Consider the following 22,876-nt stretch of genomic DNA (forward strand, 5'->3'; position numbering starts at 1 on the left):
CGGCCAGTGCGCTGCGGCCGGCGCACCGCGCTGATCCGATGGCAGGAGCCAGGTGCTTCTCCTGGTCTCCCATGGGGTGCAGAGCCCAAGGGCTTGGACCATCCTCCACTGCACTCCCTGGCCACAGCAGAGAGCTGGCCTGGAAGAGGGGCAACCGGGACAGAATCCGGCACCCCGACTGGGACTAGAACCCGGTGTGCCGGCTTCGCAAGGCGGAGGATTAGCCTAATGAGCTGTGGCGCCGGCCAGAATTAATTATTAACCTAGGTAAACTAAAAGAACAGAAAAAATTGCAGGTAGTGAAATATATAGATGTATATATACTATCTATCTTGTATCATTAGGGAAGATCATTTTATAAGAATATAAATAATGATTTCATTCAGTGCAATAAAACTTTTCATTTACATACTTCCTACCTTGTTAACTTGAACTGCTATCGTGAACTAACTTGTTTTTGATAATTCTAGGTCATCATTATGAACATTACTGTACTCTGCTATAGTACAGTAATTCTTTTAGGACTGCTGATGTATTTAAAGTTGTTTGTCCTCATGTTAAGCTACTATGCTTTCTAAGTTCCTATAGCTACCTTTTAAACTCATTTTGTAAATTACTCTCCTTTACAAAGAGAGCAGTTACTTGCTATCATCACCAGGGTGACTTCTTATAGAAACCACTGCCATGCTAGAGCAACTGTTGGCTCCTGATCTAGGATAGCCTGGAATGTCAGATATCAAAAAATAAAAATCCTGTCACAGTTAAAACTACAATCTTCCATGTGCAAAGTGAATAAATGCTATAAAAGATTTAGGTAGTAGTTATTTCAGCATTTAGATACTTTATCTTCTGATTCATATCTGTGTTCTAGAAAGTTAAGATTACAAGAGAAACACCTTCCAGATAAGTGTGATCTATGTCTAGATAGCAACTGTCTCCTCTATCACAGCACATTACACTTAGCAGACTGTCCATGGTTGATTAATAAATAAGTTATTACTATAATCATATTTGTATATAGGCATATGTATATATAAGTATGCATATGTGTTTGTGTAATATTTCTGTATAAAAATGTTATCTAGGAGACTACACTGTAAAGTGTTCAGCTCTTTCCCCATGTTTCATAATTAATATGGATGCCAAGACTACTAAAAATGTATATATGAGCTATATATTTAAAAATTACCCCATGGGCCGGTGCTGCGGCTCACTAGGCTAATCCTCCTCCTGCAGCGCCAGCACCCCGGGTTCTAGTCCTGGTTGGGGCGCTGGATTCTGTCCCAGTTGCCCCTCTTCCAGGCCAGCTCTCTGCTGTGGCCCGGGAGGTCAGTGGAGGATGGCCCAAATCCTTGGGCCCTGCACCCGCATGGGAGACCAGGAGGAAGCACCTGGCTCCTGGCTTTGGATAGGCGCAGCGCACCTGCCGTAGCGGCCATTTGGGTGGTGAACCAATGGAAAAAGGAAGACCTTTCTCTTTGTCTCTCTCTCTCTCACTGTCTAACTCTGCCTGTCAAAAAAAAAAAAAAAAAAAAAATTACCCCTACAGATTGAAATTGCTTTCATTCTACTCCCAGGTCTTAGACTGTCATCAGTACTGTTGCATTGTATCTTGCTGGGCCCCTGGAAATATCAGTTACTGAAAACTGCAGTCCAAGTTAGCCTGCTGGAACATGGCGGTGTTAATGAGAACAACATTACATTTCACCATGACTCACTTTTGTTTTATCTTTCCTGCTTGTAAGCTGACACCAAGCTATAATATTTTAAAATGTTATCAAGTAGTATCACCCTACCTGTAGTGCTCTTACATATGTCAACCAAGGCGTGGTTGTCTGAACAGATTTTCTTTCCTCTTATTATCTCAATATGCTAAGAAAGTTTAACACCATAAATCTGAGATTATTACCCACATCTGTGTTGAAAGTCTATTCTTACCTTCTTTTGAAAAAGTAAGAAGAGATTGCATGTTGAAAATGAACAGAAAAAAAAAAAATGAAGATGCCTTGGTTGTGTATTGCATATAGATGGGCTTAAGATTTATGGAGACTTCCTTGTGAAAAAACAAAAACAAAAACAAAAACGCCTAAGATCAATGTAAGTAAAATAATGCTGCTTAGTCATTGTCTTCAGTCTGGGTCATTTTCTGGGACAGCTACATGGTCTAACCTGGTTTACAGGAAGGCTTATGGTATTTCACAGTATGTTTTAGGACATGGAAGAGGGAAATTAATTGGTGTCGTTGTCAACTTAACCTATGACTTTTGCACTGGTAACTAACCTGTGAGCTAACAGGCTCTGTCCTTCCTGGCTAACTGCTGCTGTTCATTGGCTGTTGCTCTATTCCAGGTATTGTGCTTTATGTTTATTTATTACTAGTCTTTAATTTATAGATGAGGCAGCATAAGGCTTAGAATGATAAAATGCCATGCCCAAGATCACTCAGCCAAAAAAATGTCAGAACACAGTTTTAATTACCATGCTGAATTCCAGCCAAAATGTAAATATGACTGCATTTAAAAAGTCAAATTTATATAAAGATCATTGACTTAATATCAAACCACTTACCTTGATTAGTTATAAAAATGACTTGACAGTGAAGTATATTTATTGCCAACAAATAGTTCATTAAAAGCAAAGTTCCTATTTCCCCTTTCTCCTCCAAGGATTTTTTTTTTTTTTTTTGGCTTGGAGGGCTAGACAGGAAGAGTTGAAAGCAATTCATACTATAATAGTTCTGGATTAATATTTATAAATTTATATTTAGTATATTTTTCTTATCAGTATTTGCTAAAATACATAGTAATTAGTTTTGATTGAAATGTTTTCAACTTAAGTTTGCTGTTGTGCTTGTTAATTCACATGAACCAAAGAAAAGGAAACATCCTTGATTCCAGACCGTTGTGTGGCCTGGGCCCCAGGATCTTCTTATGCCCACATGTGTGCATTTAAGTCTCTTTGGCTCCTGTCTTCCAGAGCAGTATATTCTGTTCAGCCCAATAACTGGCCTGACTCTCCAAATCGGAGCATAGGATACAGACTAGAGATTCTTTTGTTTTTTCGAAGATTCAGTTCAGATCACTTTTTTAAAAAAGGGCAAGGTCATTCCGTTTCTACTTGACCTGCTCTTAGCAAGTAGACTGTGCTTCATGGACACTGGAGAGACTAGTAAAGAAAGTGAAAAGTGACAGAGTTTTTACATATTTTTTTCCTGTTGTTTTTGGTTTCATACCCTTAAGATAGGGGAGATAATGTAATAGCAAGTTGGTCAAGAGACCAACTTCTCTTTTTTAATATCATGTATGTAGGCTTATGAATCAGTTCCTGGGAGTTAGAATAGACTGAGATAAATCAGCAAGGCTGTACTTGAACTCAATTTATGTAAAAACCCAATCAGATTTTTATTTTAGTCATCTACTATTATTGTAATATTAGCAAATTAAGTGCTACTAGTTGTACTAACCTTTTGCATGTCTAATGTTCTAGTGGGAGGTAGTTGTGAGAGTCATTTTGCTGTAAATGTTGCTTGATAATCTGAGAATTGAAAACATTGAGAATTAAATCCCATAAACTTATCTTTTTTTCTATTGTGTTCTTTTTCAAAAAATAATTTAACTTGGGGCTAGCACTGTAGCATAGCTGGTAAAGCTGCTGCCTGCAGTGCCAGCATCCCATATAGTGCCACATGATCCCAGCTGCTCCACTTCTGATCCAGCTCTTTGCAATGGCCTGGGAAATCAGGAGAAGATGGCCCAAGTACTTGGGTGCCTGCACCCATGTGGGAGACCTGGAAGAAGCTCTTGGCTCCTAGATTCAGATTGGCTCAGCTCCAGCTGGTAAGGCCATTTGGGGAGTGAACCAGTGGATGGAAGACCTCTCCCTCTCTCCCTCTCTCTCTTCCTCTGCCTCTCTGTAACTCTGCCTTTCAAATAAATAAATAAATAAATATTAAAAAATTTAATTTAATATTACCTAAAGTCATCCAAAAAAAGCCATTTCTTTTCCTATGGAAAACTATTCTATTTGATATCTGCTAATTCCTTCCCTATGGTAAAATTATTTCTATTTCACAAAGTCAGTGTAATATCCTTGGTGACATACTGTAGGTTATTAGCTTAAAGAGTAAGATATGTGGTGTCTTCCACATCTTAGGGGAGATACTTGGCAAGATCCACTTAATTGAAATTTTATTTTTTCATTCCTGCATTTGATTTTATATCAACATATAACAAATGTGTCTCTTGAAATTCATTTGACCTATATCTGTATTCCATTTTCTTGGCTAATAAAGAAAAAAAAATCTTGTATGCTAATTTTTGTGTCTTTTTAAATTTTAAAGTTTAGTAATATCAGAAATGAATCCACCAAAGGTCTCCACAGGATAACTGAAAGGAGCTTGGATAAAAAATCTGGTTAAAAAGAAAAGTCCAAATAAATTCAGAAAATACTTATTATTTTTTACTTAGGTTAATTCACCCAGATATCAGGTACTTATAATGATAAATTCATTTATCTAATTGCATATGTAAGACAGATGATAAACATGATGATCGTTTTTCCTAAATTGAATTTGAAACAAAAATTATTTGAGGGTTTCCTAAGGGTATATACATATTTCCTGAGGTAACAAGTAGAGGTAGCACTGCGTGTAGTACAGGATTTTTTTCTTATGGAGTGCCTTTTTAAAAAAAGATTTATTTAGGGGAGGCCAGCTCTGTGGCACAGCGAGTTAAAGCCCTGGCCTGAAGCACCGGCATCCCATTTGGGTGCTGGTTCTAGTCCCGGCTGCTCCACTTCCATTCCAGCTCTCTGCCGTGGCCTGGGAAAGCAGTGGAAGATGTCCCAAGTGCTTGGGCCCCTGCACCCATGTGGGAGACCAGGAAGAAGCTCCTGGCCCCTGCTTTCGGATCAGCGCAGCTCCGGCTGTTGAGGCCATCTGGGGTGTGAACCAGCAGATGGAAGACCTCTCTCTCTGTCTACCTCTCTCTGTAACTCTTTCAAATAAATAAAATAAATTTACAAAAAAAGAGATTTATTTAGGGGCCAGTGTTGTGACATAGTGGGTAAAGCTGTCGCCTACAGTACTGCCATCCCATATGGGTGCCGGTTCGAGTCCGCTGTTCCACTTCGATCCAACTCTCTACTATGGCCTGGGAAAACAGTAGAGGATGGCCCGAGTCCTTGGACCCCTGTCCCCTTGTGGGAGACCCTGAAGAAGCTCCTGGCTGCTGGCTTCGGATTGTCACAGCTCCGGCTGTTGCAGCCAACTGGGGAGTGAACCAATGGATGGAAGACCTCTTTCTCTCTCTGGCCTCTCTGCCTCTCTCTTTGTAACTCTGCCTTTCAAATAAACAAATCCTTTTAAAAAAAAAAAAGTTTATTTATTTATTTGAAAGGCAGAGTTCCAGAAGGAGGGAAAGACAGAGAGATTTTCTGTATGCTGGTTCATTTCCCAAATGGTTACAATGGTCTGGGTTGGTCCAGACCAAAGCCAGGAGCCTAAAACTCCATCCAGGTCTCCCATGTGGGTAGCAGGAGCCCGAGCTCTCGAGCCATCTCCTGCTACTTTCTAAGGCATGTTAGCAAGGTGCTGGATGAGAAGTGAAGCAGCTGGTGCTCATATGGTATGCTGGCGTCACAGGAGGCAGCTTAACCTGGTGCACCACAATGTAGGCCCCAGAACAGGATATTAAATAGGAAACTATGTCATGATTCGAACATTAAATGGGAAACTATGTAATGATTCTAACGATTACTAACCAAACACTCGGGGAAATTCATTTAAACCTTGTAAGGTACATTTTCTTCATGTACATTTTAATCAGCAAAATGCAGATTCCATCAATTCTTAATAGTCAGTAGTGAGTGCTCTTGACATATGGCCTGTGAGCTTTACTGTAGTGTCTTTGGGGGTTTGTAATATTTAGAAATAATGAAACCATTGTAAAAATCTTGATTCTGGATTTGTGGTATAGTGGATAAAGACACTGCCTGAGATGCTAGCATCCCTTATGGGTGCTGGTTCAAGTCCAGGCTGCTCCACTTCTGACCTAGTTCCCTGGTAATATGCCTAGGAAAGCACTGAAAGATGGTCCAAGCCCTTGGGCTCTTGTATCCGTGTGGGAGACCCAGAAGAAGCTACTGGCTCCTGGATTTGGACTGGCCCAACTCTAGCCACTATATCCATTTCAGAAGTGAGCCAGTGAATGGAATACCTCTTTCGCTCTGTCTCTCTCTCCCTCTCTATAACTCTGCCTTTCAAATAAATACATAAATAAATATTTTTTTAAAAAAATCTTGATTCTAAAACATTTTAAATTTAGTTTTTTTTTTTTTAAATGTTCTTTCCCTCTCCCTTGCTCTATGCAGAATGAACATTACTTCTCGGTATTCTTTGATTCTAGGTAGTATAGTTGTCTACTGGCTTGATCATGCCCATCCAAATAAGGGAAGACCCCAATCCCTGTATAATACTCCAAGAGTCTTTCTGGAGGGATATGTTCCCAAGCTCAGAAAAAATTTCTTTTTTTCTTTTTTTTTAAGATTTACTTATTTTTTGGAAAGGCATAGTTACAGAGAAGGAGAGAGAGAGAGAGAGAGAGAGTGAGAGAAAGAGATCTTCCATTCACTGGTTCATTCCCCAAATGGCTGTAATGGCTGGAACAGGGCCAGGCCAAAGCCAGGAGCCAGGAGCTTCTTCTGGGTCCCATACATGGATGCAGGGGCTCAAGGACTTGGGACGTTTTCATCTGCTTTCCCAGGAACATTAGCAGGGAGCTGGATCTAAAGTGGAGCAGTTGGGACTTGAACTGGCACCCATATGGGATGGCAGCACTACAGATGACAGCTTAACCCACTGTGCCGGTCCTTCAAAAATGATTCCATCATCTGCAGTCTTCCTTGATATCCACCCTGTTATTTATCATTTCTTTCATATTCTGCTTCTGCACATCTTATGCCAGTAAAACATTTTGGAGAAGAAACATCAATGTTGCCAATGTCCAATCCATACCAGTGGTGTATCTGCATATCCTCCTAGAGCTAGCTGCCTCTGGCCCCCAGAGTGACACTGCCTTGTAACAGTTCCTTCCTTATCAACTCTGAGGACTAGACATTTGGACTGTCTTCCACTGCTTTCCCAGGCACATTAGCAGGGTGCTGGATCAGAAGTGGAGGAGCTGTGATTTGAATCAGTGTCTGTATGGGATGCCAGCACTACAGGCAGAATCTTAACGCACTATGCCACAGCACTAGCCCCATCCATGAACTTTTTGAAGAGCTCTCATATTGTCTGTATTGGCAACAAGCAGTCAAAAGAACCAGTTTTAGGACATGGCCATATGCGATATAAAAGATACTTTAGGAAAGGTGCCTTGGGGTTAACAACTCATTAAGACTGCAAATTTAAAAGGTGCTGAAACTTGAAAACAATTTGCCATTGCTGGTCAGTGGTGCAGATGGCTGAAGTCAGAGTTATAAGAGATAATTCTAGTTGAGACATGTCAGATAGATACATATTCACTAAGAAAGGAGTTACCTTCATATGACTTTTACACTTTCCATTATAGCTGTGCTGCATTTGTACAAAGATGCCATGTAAAATAATAGGGTATTTTCTAAAGGTATTCAATAAGAAACCATGGAATTAATCTAAATTCTATAAAGGAGAACTCTTTTGCATGTGAAATAAAATTTAAATTTTAATGCAGGCTTGTGTATTCATGTTATATTAATCCAAACAATGCTTGATCATAATGTGTTGGTGATCTTGTCCCACAAATCTGTTCTATCAAACAAAACACCAGATGCAATGCCTAGAATGGTGACTCGATAAAATGAAACTCATTGGATAGAAAATAAAATGGAATGCTCTAAATAAATGTCATTAGCAGCAGGATGATGGAAAAATTACTCTGATAATATCTCAGACCCTCACTCAGTTGATGTTTTTAAGATATATATTTGATGATGATAATAGAGAAAACACTTGAGAGAAAATTTGCTCCAGTGTCTAGAAGGCATTTTCTATTGACTTGGTTCACAGTGTTCTTGAGGTATCATTTACAAATACCAAGGGGAACACTAGTAATAAACAGCATGTGGTGTGCCCCAAGTGCAGGAAGAAGTACCAGTGGGCTTGGGAAGGAAAGAGTGGCAAAGGAAAACTGCTTTTCCAAATACTGACCTAGAAAGAGAATATCTATTTAATAGTATGATTTTCTGTCTGAAGTTTTGCCTTGCATGTTTTCATGGTCAAAGTATCATGATTTAATAAACAATTGTCCATTTTATGTGCTCCAAGAACATATGCTCAGAAGTCCAATGTAGTCTTACAACTAGTTCAAGTGAAAAAGTCATCAATTAACTCTGTGGAAGTTCTCCAACCAATTGAATTAACTAAATTGATTGACTAAGTGACTGAATTAGGTCAGGATTTTAGTCAAAATGGTAGACTTTTTACTGAGTGTGAACATGAAAACCTCCAGTTGGAAAAAGAGACTGAAATTAGGATAGCACTTCTTAGTGTCAGCAAACAGGAAGGCCATCTTAAGACAGTTGTATCCTCAAGTTACAGTGGCACTGTCTTTTCCCACAGTCTTTCAGTGGACTGCCCACAGACATGCTGCAGTGAGATTCTGAAAAAGCCTGTTGAAACCTGAATAAAATGAGGCCATTAGATTCTTCAGAGTTTGGATAAAAAATACTATGAGAATGTCCCAAACTGGCCATTTCCTCTTTATTCCGTGCACAGATTTTCCTTTTTCTAAAGGCATAGATTCAACAAGAGTGTCTCAAAAAGAAAAGACTGAAAGGGATACACAAGCTTATTATGCCTCTGTGGCCTGTTATATAGTTCCTGCTTACTCAGTAGCAAAGTACTATTGGAATGAGAACCATAGTGATTTGCCTTCTGCCCTGTTCTCCATGAATGGCCATGCATTTATTTAGAACTTACTTTTCTCCAAAACAAGCTTTTATTTCAATCACATTTGGTACTTCATATTCTTTAATAGCTGGTATCCAATAATGGTTTGATGAATTTACCTGTAATTTTAAAATAAATGAATGGGTTATAGCAGTTTTTTGTTGTTGTTGTTGTTGTTATTAGCTATTTAATAAGATTCTCCTACAAAATTCAGAAAACCAGTTTGTGAGGGTAAATTCCATCCGTTAGAGCAAAAACAGATCGCAGGTAGCCCTGGAGCTGAGGCGCAGCCTTGATTTTCGGCAATATTTGCGAATCCACAGCTTTCTGATCCACCTTGTGCTGCTCTGTTATCTCGTATTTCTCTTTCTCCGTGTCGAAGACCTCGTCCTCCTGGTGTCTGGGCTTCCACAGCTGCTGCTTCCTGAGATAAGCATCAGTGAGGTGCGTTGGGATTTCACACCGCTGATGTCAATTTTCGTGGAGGTGGTGATGACAAATTTTTGGTGTGTTCTACACAGAGGAACTGATTGAGGGAAAGAGGTCCAGTCACAAGCAGCAAACCACTGCTCAGCTGCTTCAGGAAAACCGCCCTCTTGCCCCTGTGGCGCCCTGTGAGGATGACGAGGATGGTCCTGGGGTGATGCTGGCCCGCAGCTTCCTCACTGACTGACGGGCTTTTTGCCGTGGCTCAGCAGCTTCCGAGGGACATCTTTGGTGGGACAGTATCGGGCATTTTGTGAAGCTTGACCACCCTGGTGCCACCATTCTTGTCACCACCAACTGGTTTCGTGACAGAAACAAGAACCTTCTCTTCTCTTCAATCCTGGATTTGGGAGCCACGTGCTTCCTCTTGTGCAGGGCTTTCCCGGAATACCTGGCAGTCTGGGAGTGTCTGCCAGTCCCTTCAGCAGGGCAGGGCTTCGGCTGCGGTGGGGCCTCCCCTTCTAGGGCCTCTCATCCTTGAGGTTCTTCTTTCTAGCTTTGCCGCTGGCATTACCTGCCTTCTTGGCTGGAGGATTCTTCTTCGTGTCTGGCTTTGGAGCTGGAGCTTTTTCACCTGCCACCTTGCAAGATGGCAAAGAGAACTAAGGGCCTGGCTTCCAGTCTATAAGCAATCACAGGAAAATTAAGCATAGTTTCTTATTTCTTCTCTATGTTACGAAGTTTACCAGACATTTCAAGCCTGACCCCAGATCCTAACTGCTCCAGGCCAAGTTGATCTTTCTCTTCTTTGAAACCTTTTAGTACTTGCATATCCTTGCCATTTGGTACTCAAATTGTATAATAATGATATTATTATTATTATTATTATTATAGCCATCACTGAACAGTCAGTGTGCGCTTGGCACCACCTGAAGCACAGTGTATGTTATTCATTTTTTTTTTTTTACATTTTATTTGTTTGAGAAGTAGAGTTACAGAGAGAGGGAGAGACAGAGAGAAAGATCTTCCATGTACTAGTTTACTCCCCAATGGCCACAACAGCCAGAGCTGGGCCCACCTGAAGCCAGGAGCCAGGAGGTTCTTCTGTGTGGGTGCAGGGACCAAGCACTTGGACCATCTTCTACTGCTTTCGCAGCCATAAGCGGAGAGCTGGATCAGAAGAGGAATAGCTGGAGCATGAAGCAGAGCCCATATGGGATGCTGCCCTAACACAGGTGGAGGCTTAGCCTACTAAGCCACAGCACCAGCCCCTCATTTCTTCTTCTTTTCCATTTTTTTTTAAAGATTTGTTTATTTATTTATTTGTAGGCAGAGTAGAGAGTTAGAGAGAGGGAGAGACAAAGAGAACACTTTTACATCTCCTGGATCACACCCCAGCTGGCTGCAAGGCCAGCACTGGCCTAGGCTGAAGCTGGAGCCAGGAGCTTCTTCTGGGTCTCCTATACGTGGATCATCTCCTAGTGCTTTTCCCAGGCTGTTAGCAGGAAGCTGGATCAGAAGTGGAGCTGCAGGGAGTCAAACTGGCAGCCATATGGAATGCCAGCACTATGAGCAGTGGCTTTACCCACTGCACCACAATGCTGGGCTGTGTTACCATTTCTAATTCTCATAACAACTAGTGAAGTAGATACAACTATCATTATATATCTGTACAATTTAGTATGAGAAAATCGAGGTTCCAGTAGGGTAAGCATCTTGCCCACCGTCACATAACTAGGAAAGAACAGAACAAAAATAGCTTACCTACCCTCTTAACACTTACCTACCCTCTTAACACTTACCTCCCCTCTTAGTACTTACCTCCCCTCTAAGTACTTACCTACCTTCTTAGTATTTACCTCCCCTCTTAGTACTTACCTACCTTCTTAGTACTTACCTAACCTCATAACACTTACCTACCCTCTTAGCACTTACTTATCCTCTTAGTACTTACCTACCTTCTTAGTACTTACCTACCCTCTTAGTACTTACCTACCTTCTTAGTACTTACCTTCCCTCTTAGCACTTACCTACCCTCTTAGCACTTACCTACCCTCTTAGTACTTACCTACCTTCTTAGTGCTTACCTACCCTCTTAGTACTTACCTACCTTCTTAGTACTTACCTACCTGCTTAGTACTTACCTACCTTCTTAGTACTTACCTACCTTCTTAGTACTTACCTACCTGCTTAGTACTTACCTACCTTCTTAGTACTTACCTTCCCTCTTAGCACTTACCTATCCTCTTAGTACTTACCTACCTTCTTAGTACTTACCTACCTTCTTAGTACTTACCTACCCTCTTAGCACTTACCTACCTTCTTAGTACTTACTACCCTCTTAGCTGTATTGCCCTTTTCTCGGGGACTAGCCTCTGATATTTTTTCATAAATGCCTGTCTTGTCTTCCTGATTAGATATTTAGTTTAATTCACAGTTTATCTGCACAGTGCACTTGACTGAACTATTCACACCATAGGACACAAGTGCATATTGGTTTATTAATTATGTATAATCTTTGCTACTATTCTATATTTTTTGCTCTTTTGATGGTTCCTAAAGTTCAGATTCTGAAAGAATAGTATGCTTGAGTTCAAGAGCTGAAGTATAGTGGTGGTGTTAGTTTTATGCTGGAGTAACTGTAATGACAAAATGATTCATGGTTTAATTGCTGAATTTTTGACATAATGTTTGTTTACATTAGATAGGAATAGCTTGAGTTAATGTATTTCAGTGTTGTCCCTAAAGGAATCTTCTAGTTTATCATCATGCTACTGGCCAAATGCAAATGCTTCTTTTCTTTTTTTTCCTAATTGTGCTATTTGTTTATATAGATGAGTCAAATCTAGCTGATTTGCTGACATGGTATAAATTTATACTTGTTGAAAGCACTGGTCTAACACAATAAAATAAGTCTTTCTTGAAATCTGTGTTTCTGTTATTGATTAGTAGCCAAAAATACTCAAACAGCATTTTAGAGGCAAATAGTATTGCCAATCAATTTAAAAGTCTACCGATTTCCACAATAACATTTGTGCTTTGTGAAATTGCTGGATTTTTTAATTTCTTTTTTCCATAGCTAGTGGAAAACTAAAGTAAAATTACTCTAAAGTTAAACTCATGAGGTGGGTGTGGATCATTGGAATAAGCTGCCACTTGGCACATGCATGTGCTATATCTGAGCACCAGGGATCAAGTCTCACCTTTGCTTCTGATCCAGCTTCCTGCTAAGGCATCCTGAGAGGCGATAGATGATAATTCAAGTACTTGAATCCCTGCTACCCACGAGGGAGACCTGGATGGCATTTCTGGCTCTTGGCTTTGGTCCGGCCCAGCCCTGGTTGTTGTGGACATTTGTAGGTATATGTTTGTGGCAGAGAGTGTGAAGCAGTTAATGAAGACCACACACTGTCTCTCCGTGCTCCTCCCTATGTTGCCTTGCCTTTCAGGAAAAAAAACAAACAAACAAACAAAAACAAAAAAAACCAAAAACACAACCACCACCACCAACAACCAAAATCTTTCTTCTTTCTTCTTCTTATTTTTTTTTAAAGATTTATTTATTTTAAAGGCAGAGTTATAGAGAGACAGAAAAAGATGGAGATGGAGAGGCAGAGACAGAGAGAGAAATATTCCATCTGCTGGTTCACTCCACAAATGGGCACAATGGCTAGAGCTGGGAAAATCCGAAGCCAGGGGCCAGATTTTTCTGGGTTTCCCTTGTGGCTGCAGGGACCCAAGCACTAGAGACATCTTCCTCTGCTTTCTGAGGCACATTAGCAGGGAGTTGAATTGGAAGCAGAGCAGATGGGACTCGAATTAGCACCCATGTGGGATGTGCCACATGCAGCAGGTTTACCTACTTTGTCACAATGCTGCCCCCACAAACCTTTGTTCTTTATAAAAAGTAAATGAATCCTAAAATGAAACTCATTACCTTGGATTCAAAACATAGTCTCTTTATTTTCTCCCTGTACTAACTGGGTTACTGTCCGTCCAAGCCAGCCACCTGGGAACCATCTTCAATATTTACCATCTTTTCTCTCTGGGTATATGGAGTCACCCATTTCTGCTCTTTCCACTCTCTGAGCGTCTCCTCTGTCCCCCATGCCACTGCTCCTGCTGAGATGTGTCATTACTCATCTGAGCTACTGCAGTGACCTCTCAGCTGACCTCACTCTGACCCCTCCATTCCATTGCCTCCATTCCATTTTCTATACTTGGTTAAACTCAAATATGTTACAGTGCTCTCATTTAAAATGTCACTCACATGGCCTAAGGGTGACAGTGACTTCATGGCAGAGCAGAAATAGGCATCTTTTATTTGACTTCTGCTTATTTGAATCACTTGCCATGCCTTCCGTTGTGGCCCCCACTGCTAGGTCCTCCATCCTCCCACATTACTTGACAGGTCTTTCTTTACCACTGCCTTTCTGTGGAATCCTCTCAGGTTTTTATCTATGCCATGCTCTCTAAAAGAATGTCCTTCCCTGCATCTGTCTTTACCCTTACAGACAACATCCACTAGAATCCAGTGCTGTTCTCCAAGTGCCATTCTACCTTCTGTCTACTTTTCTTAAGTCTTTTAATACATGCCATTATAATTATTTACCTACTATTTTATCTTCTCTACTAATCAGCATATTTCAAAGATAGTGGTCTGTATCTTATTGTTTCTCTTTTACCTAAGATAGACTCTGGTAAAAGAAAAAAAATTTCAGTCAACAATGAACACCTGGATAGGTTGATGTGTGAATGGATGTGTCTATTTCTTCTTAACATGCTAGTATTTTCCCTACAAGTCACTTTTTCTATAAAACAACTACATATTTTTACCACAAACATTCAAACAAAACTGCAAAACTTCCTAAAACAGCATAATAATCTCACATACCCAGCTAAGATTCCTATTCTTCTCAATGCAAACATTTCTTAAGGACAATCTTGAGTATTATGTTTCTATGTATACAATTCTATGTATTTTACATAGAATTAATGTTTCTATAGTATACAATTCTGTGTATTTTACATAGAATTGAGGTGCTAATTATGCTTTTATGTTCACTTTTGTCGCTCCCCGTCTTCGTGGAGGAACGACATAGAACCCTGCCTAGGCTTCATATCCGAGTCACGGCACCATTATGTCGCTCCCTGTCTTCGTGGAGGAGCAACACAGGACCCTGCGCTGTTCTTCTGTCTGCTCGGCCCTCCCCGGGTTGGCTGCTGGTCCTTCCACCTCCGTGGAAGGGCGGTTCCCCCTGCCACATTCCCCACTTCCGCGGGGGAGCGGCACACCACCGGCCGGCTCTCTTGGGGGCTGCACAGGTGTTCCCCTTAGATGTTCCCCCTAGATGTTCCTGGTGAATGCCGTCTCTCTCCTCCTTTATAGTCCTCCTCCGCCAATCCTAACTCAGCTGCCCACACGCCGAGTACGCTGCTCTCCTCCAATCAGGAGCAAGTCCTACAGTTTATTAGCTGAACTGGAGGCAGCTGTGTAGAAGCTGTTTACTTCTCTCCCAGCGCCATATTGTGGGAGAGCAGATGCATAGAATAAGTCCTAATTCCAGTAACTCAGTCCAGTCCGGGCTGCTCCCCACAGATCCCCCTTTCTTTTTATTTTTTGGCGTTGATACGCGCCTGTCTTCGGTGTCCCGCGGCACACACTCTGCTCTGCTTGCTAGAGTTGCCACAGGTTCTTACAAGTCCTATCAATCAGGCAAACCGAATCCGGGTCCTCTCTTCGCCCTGTTGTGAGGAGGTTTTTAGGCGCTGATGCGTGCCTGTGTTCGGTGCCCTGCAGCGCATGCTCTGCTCTGCCTGCAGGGGCTTACAAGCCCTAACAATCAGGCAAACCGAATCCAAGCCTTCTCATTGCCGTATTGTGGGGGAGACTTATTAGTGTTGGTTCGTGCCTATCTTCGGTGACCTGCAGCTCATACTCTGGTCGAGCTGCCTGCTGGTGCTTACCGCCTTAATCAGGCAGACCGAATCCAAGCCTTCTAATTGCGGTATTGTGGGGAGGCCTTACTGATGTTAATTTTTGCCTGTCTTCGGTGACCTGCGGCGCATAAGCTGCTAGCCGCCCGCAGGTGCTCATCGCCTCACTTAATCAGGCAGACTGAATCCAAGCTCTCATATTGCAGTGTTGTGGGGAGGCCTTATTGATGTTAATTCGTGCCTGTCTTCGGTGACCTGCGGCGCACAAGCTGCTAGCCGCCACAGGTGCTCACCGCCTCCCTAATCAGGCAGACCGAATCCAAGCTTTCTCATTGCCATGTTGAGGGGAGGCCTTTCTATTTCTCTATTTCTCTATCTCCGGGCATTCCTATTTCTCCCATTTTACTTCTGTCTGCCAACATTCCTATTTCTCTCATTCCACTTCCAAACTTCTGTTTCTCTTATCCCTGCGGCTTCCGCGGCGCTCGCCCCGAGGCTGCTTCTCGGCACCTCGCCCCGCGGCAGCTTCACGGCTCTTCGCGGCTTCCCGGCGCCTCGCCCCGCCGGCGGGCTCCCGGCTCTGCACGGCTCGGCTTCACGCGCACGCTCCGCGGTCTCCACGCACTTCGCGCCCGCACCACGGCCTCGCGCCAGCCCCGCATTCCCTATCTATTCACGCCCCGTGCTCTCTCTGCACGCGGCGGCTTCCGCGAATGTTTCCGCCACCACCGGCATTCAGTCCAAGTTCCCCGGACTAACCTGGCGAATTTCAACCTGGCGGCCCACGTCTCTGCCTCTGGTTCCAGATCTTCGCCTCTTGCTCCCCGGGGTGACTTGAAGAATTCCAAGGTGCCTTATGTTTCCGCCTTGGCCTGCACTCGCGGCTTCATCCTCCCTAACATTTTTCTCTACCCGGTATGTTTTCTTAAGTTTTCTTCCAACAATATTCCTCTCATTTCTCCTGGCTACTCCCCACAGTCCGTATCCGAGTCCAAGCCTCCTCCAGGTTTCACTTTCGCTTTCAATCTCCTAGCTTCCCCGCCATAGTCCACATCCGAGTCTATGAAAGCTTTCACTTTCACTTTCAATCCTAACTTCTTTCCCACAGTCCATATCCGAGTCTATGCCTAGGCTTTCAATAGCTTCTTCCGGCACCTTTTCCGTCCAGCTTTTCCCTAGGCTGTTTGCTAGTCTCTCTCTCCGGTATTTTCCCATTTCTTTCCTCCTAAGTTTCCTATCCGTCCTAGGTTTCCTATCCGAGTCACGGCACCATTATGTCGCTCCCCCTCTTCGTGGAGGAGCAACACAGGACCCTGCGCTGTTCTTTCGTCTGCTCGGCCCTCCCCGGGTTTGCTGCTGGTTCTTCCCGGGTTGGCTACTATCCCTTCCACATCCGTGGAAGGGCAGTTCCCCCTGGCCACATTCCCCACTTCCGCAGGGGAGCGGCACACCGCCGGCCGGCTTTCTCGGGGGGCTGCACAGGTGTTCCTTCAGATGTTCCCCTTAGATGTTCCTGGTGCATGCTGTCTCTCTCCTCCTTTATAGTCCTCCTCCGCCAATCCTAACTCAGCTGCCCACACGCCGAGTACGCTGCTCTCCTCCAATCAGGAGCAGGTCCTGCAGCTTGTCAAGTTGGTGAGAGGCAGCTGGGTAGAAGCTGTTGCCTCCTCTCCCAGCGCCATATTGTGGGAGAGCAGATGCATAGAATAAGTCTTAATTCCAGTAACTCAGTCCAGTCCGGGTTGCTCCCCACAGATCCCCCTTTTTTATTTTTTGGCGTTGATACGCGCCTGTCTTCGGTGTCCCGCGGCACACACTCTGCTCTACTTGCTAGAGTTGCCCATAGGCTCTTACAAGTCCTATCAATCAGGCAAACCGAATCCGGGTCCTCTCTTCGCCCTGTTGTGAGGAGGTTTTTAGGCGCTGATGCGTGCCTGAGTTCGGTGCCCTGCAGCGCATGCTCTGCCAGAACTGCCTGCAGGTGCTTACAAGCCCTATTAGGCAAACCGAATCCAAGCCTTCTCATTGCCATATTGTGGGGAGGCTTATTGGTGTTGATTCGTGCCTATCTTCGGTGACCTGCGGCTCATACTCTGGTCGAGCCGCCTGCTGGTGCTTACCGCCTTACTAATCAGGCAGACCGAATCCAAGCCTTCTAATTGCGGTATTGTGGGGAGACTATTGATGTTAATAACGTGCCTGTCTTCGGTGACCTGCGGTGCATAAGCTGCTAGCTGCCCATAGGTGCTCATCGCCTCACTAATCAGGCAGACCGAATCCAAGCCTCTCATTGCTGTGTTGTGGGGAGGCCTTTCTATTTCTCTATTTCTCTATCTCCGGGCATTCCTATTTCTCCCATTTTACTTCTATCTTCCAGCATTCCTATTTCTCTCATTTTACTTCTAAACTTCTGTTTCTCTTATCCCTGCGGCTTCCCAGCGCCCGCCCCGAGGCTGCTTCTCAGCACCTCGCCCCGCGGCAGCTTCACGGCTCTTCGCGGCTTCCCGGAGCCTCGCCCCGCCGGCGGGCTCCTGGCTCTGCGCGCACGCTCCGCGGTCTCCACGCACTTCGCGCCCGCACCACGGCCTCACGCCAGCCCCGCGTTCCTTATCTATTCACGCCCCGTGCTCTCTCTGCACGCGGAGGCTTCCGCGAGTCACACAGCGTAGCTTACGTCTCCGCCACTAGTATTCAATCCAAGTTCCCCGGACTAACCTGGCGAATTCCAACCTGGCGGCCCACGTCTCTGGTTCCAGATCTTCACCTCTTGCTCCCCGGGGTGACTTGAAGAATTCCAAGGTGGCTTACGTTTCCGCCTCGGCCTGCACTCGCGGCTTCATCCTCCCTAACATTTTTCTCTACCCGGTATGTTTCCCTAAGTTTTCTTCCAACAATATTCCCCTCTCATTTCTCCTGGCTTCTCCCCATAGTCCGTATCCGAGTCTAAGTTTCTTCTAGGTTTCACTTTCACTTTCAACCTGCAGTCCGTATCTAAGTCTAAGTTTCTTCTTGCTTTCACTTTAAATCCTAACTTCTTTCCCACAGTCCATATCCAAGTCCAAGCCTCCTCCAGGTTTCACTTTCGCTTTCAATATCCTAGCTTCCCCGCCATAGTCCGCATCCGAGTCTATGAAAGCTTTCACTTTCGCTTTCAATCCTAACTTCTTTCCCACAGTCCGTATCCAAGTCTATGCCTAGGCTTTCAATAGCTTCTTCCGGCACCTTTCTCGTCCGGCTTTCCCCTAGGCTCTTCGCTAGTCTCTCTCTCCGGTATTTTCCTGCTTCTTCCCTCCTAGGTTTCCTATCCGAGTCACGGCACCATTATGTCGCTCCCCCTCTTCGTGGAGGAACGACACTAAACCCTGCCTAGGCTTCATATCCGAGTCACGGCACCATTATGTCGCTCCCCCTCTTCATGGAGGAGCGACACTGAACCCTGCCTAGGCTTCATATCCGAGTCACGGCACCATTATGTCGCTCCCTGTCTTCGTGGAGGAACGACACAGGACCCTGCGCTGTTCTTCTGTCTGCTCGGCCCTCCCCGGGTTGGCTGCTGGTCCTTCCACCTCCGTGGAAGGGCGGTTCCCCCTGCCACATTCCCCACTTCCACGGGGGAGCGGCACACCACCGGCCGGCTCTCTTGGGGGCTGCACAGGTGTTCCCCTTAGATGTTCCTGTCGCTCCCCGTCTTCATGGGGGAACGACACTAAACCCTGCCTAGGCTTCATATCCGAGTCACGGCACCATTATGTCGCTCCCCCTCTTCGTGGAGGAACGACACAGGACCCTGCGCTGTTCTTTCGTCTGCTCGGCCCTCCCCGGGTTTGCTGCTGGTTCTTCCCGGGTTGGCTACTATCCCTTCCACCTCCGTGGAAGGGCAGTTCCCCCTGGCCACATTCCCCACTTCCGCAGGGGAGCGGCACACCGGCCGGCTTTCTCGGGGGCTGCACGGGTTCCCTTAGATGTTCCCCATAGATGTTCCTGGTGCACGCCGTCTCTCTCCTCCTTTATAGTCCTCCTCCGCCAATCCCAACTCGGCTGCCCACACGCCGAGTACGCTGCTCTCCAATCAGGAGCAAGTCCTACAGTTTATTAACTGAACTGGAGGCAGCTGTGCAGAAGCTGTTTACTTCTCTCCCAGCGCCATATTGTGGGAGAGCAGATGCATAGAATAAGTCTTAATTCGAGTAACTTAGTCTAGTCCGGATTGCTCCCCACAGTTCCCCCTAGATGTTCCTGGTGAATGCCGTCTCTCTCCTCCTTTATAGTCCTCCTCCGCCAATCCTAACTCAGCTGCCCACACGCCGAGTACTCTGCTCTCCTCCAATCAGGAGCAAGTCCTACAGTTTATTAGCTGAACTGGAGGCAGCTGTGTAGAAGCTGTTTACTTCTCTCCCAGCGCCATATTGTGGGAGAGCAGATGCATAGAATAAGTCCTAATTCCAGTAACTCAGTCCAGTCCGGGCTGCTCCCCACACACTTTTACCTGAAGTATTAAATAATTTATTGTATTGTAGTCATTATTATAAATTGTAATGCCTATTGCGTTGGCATCATGATATTTTAATTAAAACACGTATATAAAATTTGGTAAATAAGAGCAAATTTCTTTTGCTATAATCAGTAGAAAAGCTAATTAGATTCAAGCATGTATTTTAAAATGTTTCAAAACATCGTAATTTCTGAATTAATGAGAGTAAAATATTTTTGGCTAATTTTTTGAGTTAAAATAGAAATGTTTTTACACATCTATCCTTTGAGATTACAGGTAAATTTGAGGTGTGGCATACTTTCTAAACTACATTGCAGTCATTGTCTTCATTTTCTTCTTTCAGAAGGCACATTGTTCACTCTTACTGTCTGTTGTGTAACATGTGCAGACACATACAGGTTAAAGAAATACCAATTAAATAGTCAGTCCATTTTCCAGTTTAGTAAGCCAGAACCAAATGATGGTTGCATTACGTTAGATGTGATCCAGATGTGGTATTTTTCAAATCTAGATAAGTTTGAAATATAAATGCATGATCATGCTCACAAAAGCATGTTTGATTTACTAGCTAATGTTTTACAGAAGATCTTTTTTTTAAAAGATTTATTTATTTATTTTGAAATATAGAATTAAAGAAAGGCAGAGGCAGAGAGAGAGAGAGAGGTCTTCCATCTGCTGGTTCACTCTCCAGATGACTGCAATGGCCAAAGCTGTGCCGATCCACAGCTAGGAGCTAGAGCTTCTTCCAGGTCTCCCACATGGGTGCAGGGGCCCAAGGACTTGGGCCATCTTCCACTGCTCTCACAGGTCACGGCAGAGAGCTGAATCGGAAGTGGAGCAACCAGAACTCAAACTGGTGTCCATTTGGGATGCTGGCACAGCAGGTGGCAGCTTTACCTGGCACACCACAGCGCTGGCCCCAATAAATCATTTTTAAAACAGATTTATTTATGGTTGTGTGATGTTTTAAGGTCTTTTTTTTAAGTTAGCCTTAGAGAGGGAGAAACAGAAAGGGAGAGATCTTCCATCCACTGATTCACCCCTCAGATAGCTGCAATGGCCAGGTCTGGGCCAGGTGGAAGCCAGGATCCAGCTTCCACTGCTTTTCCCAGGTCATCAGCAGGGAGCAAGATTGAAGTGGCGCCTATATGGAATGCTGACTCACAGTGGGTGGCTTTAGCCACTAGGCCACAATACTGGCCAATTTAAGGCCTTGGCCAAATTTTGATCCAAACTTAAGATGCCTTAACCTATTAACATGGCCGTTATAAGAATAGAGTATGTAACTGTATCTTAATGAAATTAAAATTAATAAGTATTCTTTCACTTAGAAAAAAAAGAAAGAGGGAGAGGGAGAGGGGGGGAGAGAGAAAGACAGAGATCTTTCTTCCACGTGATGGTGCACTCCCCAAATAAGCTTAACAGCCAGGGGTAAGCCAAGCAAATCCAAGAGCTGAGAACTCCATCCAGGTCTCCCACATGGGTACAGGGGCTCAAATACTTGGGCCATCATCTGCTGCCTCCCGAGGTGCATTAGCAGGAAGCTGGAAGTGAAGCACAGGGTATTAAAGCCTCCAAACAGGCACTCCGAGGGTATTCCTGGTGATGGCTTAACCGCTTGCACCACAGTGCCTGCTCACCTCCAGGTAAACTGTTGATATATTTTATTCAAAAGAAAACTGAACTGGAGTGGACACAAACATCTGAATAAATGATTGTAACACTGGCTTTCCAACCATAAGGTACTAAGGCTGTATAAAGAGTTCTATATTATACCTGAAGGGATTTAACATTAATAGATATATTTATTTCAAAAACAAATGCTATAAGATTAGATTTTGAATGTTTTCACCATCAGGAAATGGTTAAAGTTTGAGGCTATAGATGTACGTATCCTGATTAGATAATGCACAATACATCAGAACATCATATGGCTCACCATAATTAAGTACCATTTTTACATCTGTTAACCTCAATCTGAATGTGTAACTTTGATCAACACAGGTATATGACCAATATGGGTATCCTTCATAGAACATAAGTAATAGTGACATTTAAATAAATGAAAGTTTTGGATTAAGTTTAGCAGTTCAACATTTCTTTTAAAAACAAAGAAACAAACACAATCTATAAGAAACTTACAGTAGGCAAACTTTAAATTGTGGCATTTCTTTAACATTAATGGTTGTATAAGAGGCTGATGGCTGGTGGTATATGCTGAAGGAGCCAGTAAGGATATTTGATTTAAGTTCCTATGATATGCTTTCAAGAATCATGGAAATTAATGGCCATTATAGCAAGTTACAGATACATATGTTTTCAAAATTAATTTAGCAGTCATTAAATATTTTTTTCTCATTTATTTCTACATGTGTTCTTTAATATAAAGATGGGGCTGGGCCAGCGCTGGGCCTCATTTGGCTAATCCTCTGCCTGCGGTGCCAGCATCCCATATGGGCGCTGAGTTCTAGTCCCGGTTGCTCCTCTTCCAGTTCAGCTTTCTGCTGTGGCCTGGGAGGGCAGTGGAGGATGGTCCAAGTGCTTGGGCCCCTGCACCAGCATGGGAGACCAGGAGGAAACACCTGGCTCCTGGCTTTGGATCGGCGCAGCCCCGACCATGGCCACCATTTGTGGGGTGAACCAACGGAGGGAAGACCTTTCTCTCTCTCTCTCTTTCTCACTGTCTATAACTCTACCTGTCAAATAAATAAAATAAAATAAAAATATGGGGCTAAGGTGAATATTTAAAAATCTGAGAGCTGAAAATTAAAAAAAAAAATAAGATAAATGGTAAAGGTAATAAAAGTAATGGTAACTGTCTCTTCCTGTCATGAAAACTGATAGAAAATTCCCATTGTTCTTAAGTTTTCTTGTGCTTATAGTTATCATATATATTTGTTGGAAGGTAAAATTCTGTTAGTTTAACAAAGTAGCAAAAAAAGGTTGATGTTTAAAATATACTGCTGAGTTAGCAAAAGTTTACTTTAATCATTAATTATTTATTTCTTTGCTTAAAAAATATCATCATATTGAAGTACAAAAAGTTTTTTCCCAAGGGCAGTCTGCTTTCTTAAACAACAATACGTTCCAGTTCT

The 22,876-nt window shown here is 43.5% G+C and overlaps 1 protein-coding gene and 1 pseudogene across 25 annotated transcripts in view; one reads left to right on the forward strand and one right to left on the reverse strand.

Moving 5' to 3' along the window:
• NRXN1 (neurexin 1) overlaps window positions 1-22,876 on the forward strand; it is a 1,235,416-nt gene that overhangs the window by 400,149 nt on the left and 812,391 nt on the right. The gene's annotated exons all lie outside the window — the stretch shown is intronic.
• The window catches only part of LOC138848684 (large ribosomal subunit protein eL6 pseudogene), a 46,671-nt pseudogene continuing 32,931 nt past the window's right edge, over window positions 9,137-22,876 (reverse strand).

Source organism: Oryctolagus cuniculus, chromosome 2 (assembly GCF_051225735.1).
Source record: "Oryctolagus cuniculus isolate XC-2025 breed Fujian yellow rabbit chromosome 2, ASM5122573v1, whole genome shotgun sequence".
Lineage (NCBI taxonomy): Eukaryota > Metazoa > Chordata > Mammalia > Lagomorpha > Leporidae > Oryctolagus > Oryctolagus cuniculus.